The sequence below is a fragment of the Solanum tuberosum genome, unplaced genomic scaffold (assembly GCF_000226075.1).
Source record: "Solanum tuberosum cultivar DM 1-3 516 R44 unplaced genomic scaffold, SolTub_3.0 scf00276, whole genome shotgun sequence".
Taxonomy (NCBI): domain Eukaryota; kingdom Viridiplantae; phylum Streptophyta; class Magnoliopsida; order Solanales; family Solanaceae; genus Solanum; species Solanum tuberosum.
The window spans coordinates 743,391-754,722 of record NW_006239203.1 but is presented as its reverse complement, the minus strand read 5'-3'; positions in this window follow the sequence as shown (position 1 = coordinate 754,722).

The window sequence follows — 11,332 nt, the reverse complement described above, 5'->3', positions numbered from 1 at the left end:
TGATTGTGTGACATATGGTTGTCTAGGTATACACACAAACTTGACGGTTCAAAGATACAAAAATATATCGATTGACCGAGTATATATGACCTATGTTCAATACAAAAAGATCAAAGGGAAACCTACTTATTCAGATGCAATTAATTCTTGCTTGGAAAGTACACATACTTGTCCGTTTCTTTGTCTTGGAGTCATTCCCCATTCATGCGGGGGATTATTGGGTTTTAAAAGGTGTGAATGGAAAATGAAGAGTTGCGACTTTTATGAAGAGTTGTGACTTTTACGAAAAGTTGCGACATTTATGAAGAGTTGTGACTTTTATGAAAAGTTGCGACTATTATGAAAAGTTGTGACTTTTGTGAAAAGTTGTGACCTTTCTGAAAGACTGTGACTTTTCCAAAGTTCTATAAATTGAGGGGTTTCCTCTCATTTTAAGAGAACTAATTTTTCTGGACTTTTTCTACTACTACTAAATCTAGTATTCTAAGTGTACTTTACTGCCGTTGAGTGGTTGACTGACACAATGGTTTTAGGTACCGATACACCGGTGAGTAATATCGTTCTATCCTGGGAGGATATATTCCATTAACCTCGGGTACTTGAGGGGAATAATTTCCTTAAGGGAACACTATGCATTCAGTGGGCTCGATTTTCTTTCTTTGAGAAAAATATTTTTATATTGTGTTTAATCTAATTCTATTTTCTCTACTAGTTTTAATTTTCTAGTTTTGAAAATACTCTTTAAACTTTGTTATTTCTTACCAAGTTCTTCAAAGTTTTGTTCTAAGTATCTTAGGAATACAAGATGAACAACACACTCTTGGTTCCATTCTTACTTTAATGTGTTCATAGCTCCCCTGTCTATCTTTTCCTATTGTAATTTAAAAGGTAGGATTCTCCTCTTCCACATAAGAGGTATCCACTTCCTCCATATCTACCTATTACGAACCAAAGTATACCATAGGCGTAACATGACGTATAAAACCCCGAGGGGGCCTACATAAGCCACTTACCTTTCATCATACAAGATAATATAATTTAAAGAGTTCAAATTGTAGCATTTCATATTTAAAAGGAATTTCTGAAGCAAAGCAGAAGTCTAACATTTTTATCAATAAGCTATCTAATACATCATAAGGAAAGTGGCTGTGATGTAACACATACACCGCATACAAAGTATAAAAAATGGAAATGACATAAAGTTATAAAAGTGACATCATCCTCGAAGTATGAGGACTCACCAAGTCTTCAAATATCTAATGCAATCAACTAGCCACGAACGAAGGAAGAAGAATCGCCAAGCCCTACATTAGTGAGACAATGTAGGGACAAGTATGCATTAGTAAATAAATGTACTAAGTATGAGGGGAATGCAATAAAACATGAGACGTGATTATAATGGGACATAATCGAAAACATGAAAAGCATGAACAAGTTAAAACATAGTAAAATCATTTTAAAAGATTCATAAATGATGAACACGGTCAATACATCTTTAAATTATAAAGGAAGCTTCACAAAAAAATTAGTAATTGACTTAGTTCATTTTGTAGGAATATTACCATTAACCGACATACACCATGTTAGCTATAACTTGGAATACAGTATATCCCTCATACTTAGAGAAGGGTAACTGTACTTACCAAGGTAGAACCCGTACACATCATATCATATGCAATATGTGGATCCACTAGCTATGTCATTTAAGACAACTCCTAGGGAGGCACGTAGTTTAGAAATAGAGGTTCCTATGAGAAACTAATCTAGTTGAGCCTCTACCTAAAAGCCACTCGATGAGAACTAAAAAGAAATTAGTCGAGTTAAGACAAGAAAACAAGAAGAAAATTCGTCGGGTTTACCTGGGGAGAGATGGCACGACGCGCCACTGATACGCCACCAGGCCTGGTGTGGCGCGTCAGTAGTGCGCCAAATTAAAGTAGTCTCTGAACTTAAGGGGCTGGCGTCTCGCGCCAGTAGTGCGCTCGGGTCATCCACCCCCACCCATTTGTCGTTGTTTAGCCCGTATAAGTCCTTTTAAAGTGTAGTAACACTTCCTATCGATTTTAACTATTCTAAATGACTTCTAAACATCTAGAAATCATCCATAAACATCAATCATAAGATTGAATTCATAAATTCAGATTCTAGGAAAGTTGAGAGCCAAGTCTAGAGATTTCTTAGAGTCTTTTCAAAAGTCTTTTGCAAATGCTTTAAACTTGTTTTAAGACTTGAGTTTTGAATTAAGTAAAGAGTAAAGAGTGAAGTTCATTTCTTCAAAAGAGTATATGGGGACTAGGTACCGAAAGAGTAAATGCTTTCACATTTAAACAAGAAAGGAAAAACTGATTTCCAAAAGATCCTTTGAGCTAGTTTTCAGTAAAGAGTAAATGTTTTCACAATTAAGCAAGGAAACACTTATTTCCAAGTGAGCCTTTGGGCTAGTTTTTGAGCAATTATCTCAAATCATAGAAAGAGTTATGTTTTTAAACATATGAACTAGTATATTTTGGGAGTAGTATTGACCACCGATATGGAAGCGAGTTCCGACAAATCTCAGCCCCCATAAACCATGTAGCCATCATAGGTAGAAAAGGGTCATACTTTTTAGATGATTCATTATTAAGCATATACTAATGGAGCCACTTAGTAGTTAGGTGCTATACCCATGGCAAGGCATAGTACGGCCATGGCAGCAGAAGGCAAAATGTTGTATCATCACATAGCTCTTAAGTGATGGTTGCCGGTTAGAGAAACTACCACAGAAGTATTTTGTATTCCTATATACACAGTGTTAATTGTTTTTTATATACAAACATAGTTTATATCGTATCCTTGCATACAACCTGAGTTACTATTGTATTTCTCAATACAAAGAATTGTTATCCATGTTTTAAAAGATTTTATTTATATTGTATTCATATTATTGCTTTATATTGAAATGAATTAAGTTGAGTTGAGTTGAGCCCAGGTATGTTCTTTCAGTTCCTTTCAAGCTTATGTTTTGTTTTAGAATTCCCCGCGCATGCTCCTACATTCAATGTACTGATGCCAGTTGGCCTGCATCTTTTTATGATGCAGATACAGGTAACCAGGATCAACATCCAGCGCATCGTTGATTCTAGTTGAGCTTCAGAGTTGTTGGTGAGCTTCCTTGCTTCCGGAGGGACCCTTTTTATTACTTTATAATTTTAGTTCATTAGGATGTTGTGGGTCTTGTCCCGACGTCCATATCAGTTGTTAGAGGCTTCATAGACAGTTAGTTGATGTTGGTTCTTAAGTCTTTCCATTCCTGTTTTGATGTTTGAGACCTGAGTGCCATTTTGACTGGTGAATGTTTCTATATACATTCTAAGTTGTCTATTGAGATTTCAGTTTACTTTTTAAAGTATTTTTTATCATGAGTAAGACTTCCGCTAAGAGTTAAGCAAGGTCAAGGGTTTTCTTGGGGCCAGCATTGTATCATTAGGTGTAGGTTTGAAGCGTGACAAACATGGTATCAGAGCACAGAGTTCAAGAGTCCTAGAGAGTCTATGAAGTCGTGTTTGTAGAGTCCTAGTTATCGATGTGAAGCGCGCCACATCTATAATTGGGAGGCTGCGACACTTAGGAACTATCTCACTTCTTTCATACTCATTTCATACGATAAAGTTTATCTCTAAAAATTTTCTTCTAATTCGTGCTTGCGCGTGTCTTTCAGATCATGCCTCCACGAAGAGCTATTAGAGATTGTCCTGCTAAAAGGAATGTTGAACCACAGGATCAAGGGGTACCTAATGCACCAGAAGTTCAACCCCAGGGAGAGGTCACCAATGCTAAGTTCGGTGAAGATATCTCGATGTTGAGCCAAGTTGTGACCAATCAAGTTGGACAGAGAGAGAACAACAGGAAGTGGCTGATACTTCAAGGATCCGTGAGTTCTTAAGGATGAATCCTACAAGCTTCACGAGTTCAGGTTTCACTAAGGATTTGGAAAACTTTGTTGAGGAGGTTTAGAAGGTTTTTGAGATTATGCATATTGCGAATGCTGAGAGGGTGGAACTAGCGTCATACCAAATGAAGGGTGTCGCTAGAATCTAGTTTGATCAATAGAAGATGAATCTAGCTGAGGGTGCACCACTTGTGGGCTGGTCTTTGTTTGATGAGGCCTTTTTGGGGCATTTGTTTCCCTGAGAACTGAGAGAAACAAAGGTACGAGGGTTCCTCACTCTTAAGCAGGATTCTTTAAGTGTTCTTGAGTACAGTCTGAAGTTCACACAACTTTTTCGCTATGCTCCGGAGATGGTTGCTGACATGAGAAGCAGGATGAGTTTGTTTTATATCGGGTTGTCTCGTTTGTCTAGTAGGGAAGGTAGGGCAGCTATGCTGATAGGAGAAATGGACATATAAAGGTTGATGATCCATGTACAACAGGTTAAGGAAGAGAAACTGGAGGATAGAGAGGAATTTCGAAACAAGAGAGCTAAAATAGGGAATGAGTCCGGACAACAGAAGAGTAATGTCAACTGGTCATCTTTCCAACAGAAACCAAAAGGACCTGCCCCATCATATACTAGTGCACCTACACCGGGGAACAAAGGTGAGTACAATAGTTAGAATTCACAGAATTTTAGAGTTAGACCTACTCATTCTCAAGGTAGTATAAGGTAGTATGGCACAAGGAGGTACTAAGACTCCTGTATGTGCTAGGTGTGGTAGGAGCAACTCAGGGGTGTGTCTTGATGGCTCCACTGTTTGCTTCATGTGTGGTCAAACCGATCATTTTATGAGAGAATGTCCTAAGAACAGGCAAGGTAATGGTAATGGGGGCAATAGGGCCCACTTTTCTTCAGTTACACCACCAAACAGAGCTACATCTAGAGGAGCTATTTAAGGGGCAGCGGAGGAGGAAACCGTCTTTATGCTATCACTAGTCGCCAAGAGCAAGAGGATTCGACAGATGTTGTCACTAGTATGATCCAAGTCTATAACTTTGATGTTTATGCTGTGCTAAATCCAGGAGCAAGTTTATCCTTTGTAACTCCTTATGTTGCGATGAATTTTGATGTTCTTCCTAAGAAAATTTTTGAGCCCTTCAGTGTCTCTACACCTGTTGGTGAGTCCACCCTAGAAGAGAGAATCTATCGTGATTGTACCATTTCCGTCAATCACAAGAGCACCATGGCTGATTTAGTTTAGTTATACAAGGTAGATTTTGATGTCATTCTAGGTATGGATTGGCTTCATGCCTGTTATGCCTCAATTGATTGTAGAACTCGAGTTTTCAAGTTCCAGTTTCCTAATGAGCCAGTTATAGAGTGGAAGAGTAGTTCAACAGTGCATAAGGGTCATTTTATTTCGTACCTTAAAGCAAGAAAGTTAGTTTTCAAGGGGTGTGTCTATCACTTAGTTCGAGGTAATGACTCTAGTGTTGAGATACCTCTTATTCAGTCAGTTCCAATAGTAAAAAAGTTTCCAGAAGTCTTTCCAGATGATCTTCCCTAAGTCCCTCCTAAGAGAGAAAGAGACTTCGGTGTAGATATTCTTCCTGATACTCATCATGTATCTATTCCGCCATATAGGATGGAACCAGTAGAGTTAAAATAGTTAAAAGAGCATTTTGAAAGATCTCGTAGAAAAAGGTCTTATTCGACCAAATGTCTCACCTTGGGGCGCTCCAATCTTATTTGTGATGAAGAAGGATGGTTCCCTTAGAATGTGTATAGATTACTGTTCGTTGAACAAGGTTACTTTCAAGAATAAGTATCCTCTTCCGAGAATTGATAATCTCTTCGGTAAGCTTCAAGGTGCCACTTGTTTCTCTAACATAGACCTCAGATGTAGCTACCATCAGTTAAGAGGGAGGGACTATGATATTCCAAAGACAGCTTTCAGGACCCGTTATGGTAATTATGAGTTTCTGGTCATGTTGTTCAGTTTAACTAATATGCCTGCAGCATTCATGGACCTTATGAATAGAGTATTCAAGCTTTATTTAGATATGTTTGTTATCGTATTCATTGATGACATACTAATCTATTCGAGGAATGAGAAAGATCATGCTAGTCATCTCAGAATAGTTCTCCAAACTCTAAAGGATAGAGAGTTGTATGCCAAGTTCTCTAAGTGTGAGTTCTGGCTTAAGTCTATGGCATTCATGGGCCACATTGTTTTCGGTGATGAGATTAGAATTCATACTCAGAAAATAGAGGCAGTGCAGAGTTGGCCTAGACCCACATCTCCAACTGATATTAGGAGTGTCTTGGAGTTGGTTGGATATTATAGAAGGTTTGTCGAGGGGATCTCATCTATTTCATCTCGTTTGACCAAGTTGACTTAGAAAATAGTTAGTTTCAATGATCTGAAGCTTGTGATAAAAGCTTTCAAGAATTGAAAACTAGGTTGACTACTGCCCCAATATTGACCTTATCAGAAGGTACATAAGGCTTTGTTGTATATTGTGTTTCGTCCAGAGTTTGATTGGGTTGTGTGTTAATGCAGAATGGTAAAGTTATTGCTTTTTCCTCCAGATTACTGAAAGTTCACGAGAAGAACTACCCAACCAATGATCTAGAGTTGGCAGTCATAGTATTTACTTTGAAAATATGGTGTCACTATCTTTATGGTGTTCATGTAGATGTGTTCACCGATCACAAGAGTCTCTAGTATGTGTTTAGTCAAAAAGAGGTTAATCTAAGACAGAGAAGGTGGTTAGAGTTACTCAAGGATTATAACATTAGTATTCTATATCACCCAGGTAAGGATAATGTTGTTGTTGATGCCTTGAGCAGGTTGTCTATGGGTAGTATAACCCATGTTGAAGAAGAGAAAAGAGAGTTAGCAAAAGATGTGCATAGACTTGCACGATTAGGAGTTCGGTTAATGTATTCCAATGAAGGAGGAGTGGTGGTGATGAATGGGGCTGAATCATCATTAGTGTCAGAAGTGAAAGAGAAACAAGACAAAGAACCTATTTTTCTTGAATTGAAGACAAATGTTCATAAGCAAAAAGTAATGGCTTTTGAACAAGGAGGAGATGGTGTATTGAGGTATCAAGGTAGTTTGTATGTAGCAAGTGTGGATGAACTTCAAGATAGGATCATGGAGGAATCTCATAGCTCCAGATATTCTATTCATCCGGGTTCCACAAAGATGTATAGTGACTTGAGAGAAGTATATTGGTGGAATAGTATGAAGAAAGGTATTGCTGAGTTCTTTGCTAAATTCCCGAATTGTCACCAAATTAAAATAGAGAACCAAAGGCCCGGTGGTATGGCTCAAAATATAGAACTTTTGGAATGAAAGTGGGAGATGATCAATATGGATTTCATTACTGGCGTGCCACGATCTCGCAGGCAACATGATTCTATTTGGGTGATTGTGGATCGATTGACAAAATCAACCCACTTTTAGCCGGTAAAGACTACCCATTCATCAGAGGATTATGCCTAGTTATTTATTAAAGAGGTAGTAAGACTTCATGGAGTTCCATTTTCCATTATTTCGGATAGAGGTGCATAATTTACTACACCATTCTAGAAGTTTTTCCAGAAAGGTTTTGGTTCGAAAGTGAATTTGAGTACTAATTTTCATCCTCAGATTGATGGTCAAGTAAAGAGAACTATTCATACTTTAGAAGATATGTTGAGGGCTTTTGTGATTGATTTTAAAGGTAATTGGGATTATCACCTACCTCTCATTGAGTTTGCTTATAACAATAGTTACCACTCTAGCATTCAGGTGGCTCCTTATGAGGCTCTTTATGGGAGGCGATGCAGATCTCTAATTGGATGGTTTGAAGTTGGTGAAGCTGGGTTGATAGGACCAGACTTAGTTCATCAAGCTATGGAGAAAGCGAGAGTTATCCAAGAAAGGTTGAAAACAGCGCAGAGTCGTCATAAATCCTACACTGATGTTAGGAGAAGAGACTTAGAGTTTGAAGTAGATGATTGGGTATACTTGAAGGTTTCACCCATGAAGGGTGTTATGAGATTTGGTAAAAAGGGAAGCTTAGTCCCTGGTATATTGGTCCTTACAGAATATCCAAGAGGATTGGTAATGTTGCTTATGAGTTGGAGCTAGCACAAGAGTTAGCAGTAGTTCATCAAGTATTTAATATTTCCTTGTTGAAGAAGTGCATGGGCGATCCTTCACTTATCATACCTATTAAGGATATTTGTATTAAGGATAACTTATCTTATTAGGAGATCCAGTTCAGATTCTAGATCGCAAAGTTCGCAAATTAAGAACTAAGGAGGTAGCTTCAGTTAAGTTCTTTGGAGAAATCAGTTTGTTGAAGAAGCCACTTGGGAAGCTGAAGAGGATATGAAGAAGAGATACCCACATCTCCTTGAGTCCGGAGAAATTCTATATCAAGGTACTAATTCTCTTCTTAGTACTCTTTAATTGACATACTGAATGTGTTAGATTTGCTTGTTGGGTGTTTGAGCTAAATGTTAGATATTACTCCCTTAGTCTACTTAGAGTGATCTCATTTGAGGATGAATGTTCCCAAGGGGGAGATATTGTAACACCCCGCTATTTGAAAGACCTAGAATTAGAAAGAACCATTTTTAGAATTAATGAAAATCTGAAATTTGGCAAGTTATAGTAAGTATGAGTTTTGGATCAACTTCAAACGACCATAACTCTAAGCACATGATGAGTTAGGTGAGCTACAAGATACTATATGAAAGTTCTTTGAATTATCTTTCCAACGCCGCCGAGTTTGCTCATTTTCTAGTTCGTATGAGGGAGATATGCCCGTTTGAAGTTTGGTTGTCTAGATAAGGAAAGTTAACTGGATTTTAAAGGGGTATTTTGGACTTTTCCAGACCGGATTAATTTATTTCGTTTTTTGTGCACGGCGGAAAGGTTTTTCCAATTTATGTGACGATATTGATTTAGGAATTATTTTTTTTCGGAGTCGCCACATGGAATTGAGTTATGGTGTTTCAAGTCACCTTTTTGTTAATCCCTAATCAAAAGGAAATTACTCTTTATTTGATCTGCGAACTAGAAACTCAAGTAAGAAATTCTTTTGACCGAGGGGATGGTATTAGGCATCCCTTGAGTCTCGTAGTTCTAGCACGGTCGCTTTTATTGACTTCTACTTACTTTTACATTATTTTTGGATATATTTTATATGATACAGTTTCGCTCGTATTTTTTACTGTTGAATTTTATTTGTTCTCAACCTAAATGCATAACTGCATTCTTGGTTTTGACATTTAATAGTTTCGAAGCATAACTGTTTTATTTGCTTGAGTGTGTCACCTAATATTTTATGTCTCACATCTTTATTTTAAAAATAAAATAGTTATTAGAATAATTTTATCAAAGTATGTCATCACATCCTTGAATTTCTTTTAAATGTTTCAAAAAAGATGTGTAACCACATTCATTATTGAAACAAATATTTTTAACAATCCTAAAACTCATCTAATCATTAAAACACAAAATATTTTTTTTCTTTATACATAAAACCAAATAAAGTAAAATAAATCTAAATGTTGAGGATACAATATATAATTCTGACATCATTTCTATATCCTTTTATTTTATATTATTAATAATAATTTATTTAATTGTTTTTAGCCTAACTATATCTACTTTATCATTATTATCAAAACCAAGACAAGAACAATGTCATGACCCATTCATTTTTAAGAGGTCACAACTAGCGAATAGAAAAAAATAAAAAAGTAATCACTGTTAAAGCTACCTTCATTCATTAAACAGAGATATAATATCTAACAAATTGTTCATTGCTATCAAATTATGAATTAAAAAAATAGGAAAACTTGTCATAAAATTTCATCAAATTCCATAAATAAATTAAAAAGATAAGGTAAAGTTGAATACCGTAATATCTTGACCGAAGATCGATTAGAACGCCCACAAATTTTTTGTAGGTTGTTTGTGATGGTGTATATGATGTATTTGTTTGAATGTAATGAAAAAGATAGAAAAGAAGTGAAGGTATTTGTGGATTTTTGAAAGAAAATCAAAGAATATGAAAGGAATGTTTTGTTGTGTGTTACGTATTTTTGTGTGCAGTGTTTTTTTTTTTTATTATTCGTTTTTGCTACTGGCCGTGTGTATGTGTATTTTTTGGTAGTCTCTTTGTGTGTGTAGTACATAGTATATATAGGAGTAGAGGTGTCCATTCTTTTTTTTTGTATACACATGTGTGTGTAGTGGGGTTGTGGTAGATATTGTTTTTCTTTTTGGTAGAATGGGTGTGTGGGTTGGGATAATGGCAGTAAATGGGATAATTGGAAGGTAACTGGCTTGTGGTAATTGGCAGGAAAAGTGGGGTGATGGGGTAGGTTTAGGTTATATTTTTTTAAAATATAATATAATATAATATAATTATTTAATTATTTTTCAACTAACAAAAAATAAGTAGTTAATTATCAATTATAATTAAGAAATACTAGCTTATTGTTAAAAAATTTATTTTATTTTCTCTTTTAAATAAACATACTAAAATAAGAAAAAAAAAATCTAACTTGGACATTTTTGATGGGACTCTTATTTGAAAGAAAAAATTTGTGCGACCGAGTCTTGGTTTTGGACATCCTACATATCCCGGGTTATAAGGGAATCAGGAAACGTGTAGTTCCAGGATATGAGGTGATAAGTTAGAAGTTAAATGAGGTTACATCGAGGCTTCAGGTCGCGGCTCTTATCCTTACATAAAAAAAATGAAAGCTAATAGTCAAAAGGAAAATAAAGGTAACAAGTTCCTATATATGCTGCTTCTCTTGAGTCTACACTTGAGTCTTGACTTTCAAATATCACTTTGATTTTTTGGGTGAGTATCTTGATCTTGAATTAAATTTGAGGCTTAACTTGCCACTTAGAGTGAGTTTTTAACGCTCTTCTAAATGACAATTTGAAAATTTTCGTGAATGACTGCATTTTTTCTTGATCAGAAGTAGAATAGAAATAGATGTGAGGAAATCAGGCTGCTACATGCATTGAAAAAATAGATGCTGGCTATCATGAAATTGATCATTCTGAAAAGAGTAGAAACTTTGTTCTTGAATTTCAAATCCATGTTTCGCTCGAAGAAAACCTGAAAATCATCAGAAACAAAAAAAATAAACAAAATATTTGCCCCAGTTTTTACGAGAAATTTTTTTGTGAGTTATTAGCAAATGTGGATTTAATAAAATAAATCGAGACTAGGAAGTGTTTATCCTAGAAAAAGAAACAAAGGTCTCAGACTAGGAGGTGTTTATCCTAGGAGAAACTAAAATATAAATGTCTCAGACTAGAAAGTCTATATCCTAGGAGAAAATAAAAAATAAAGGTCTCAGACTAGAAAGTGTTTATCCTAGGAGAAAAT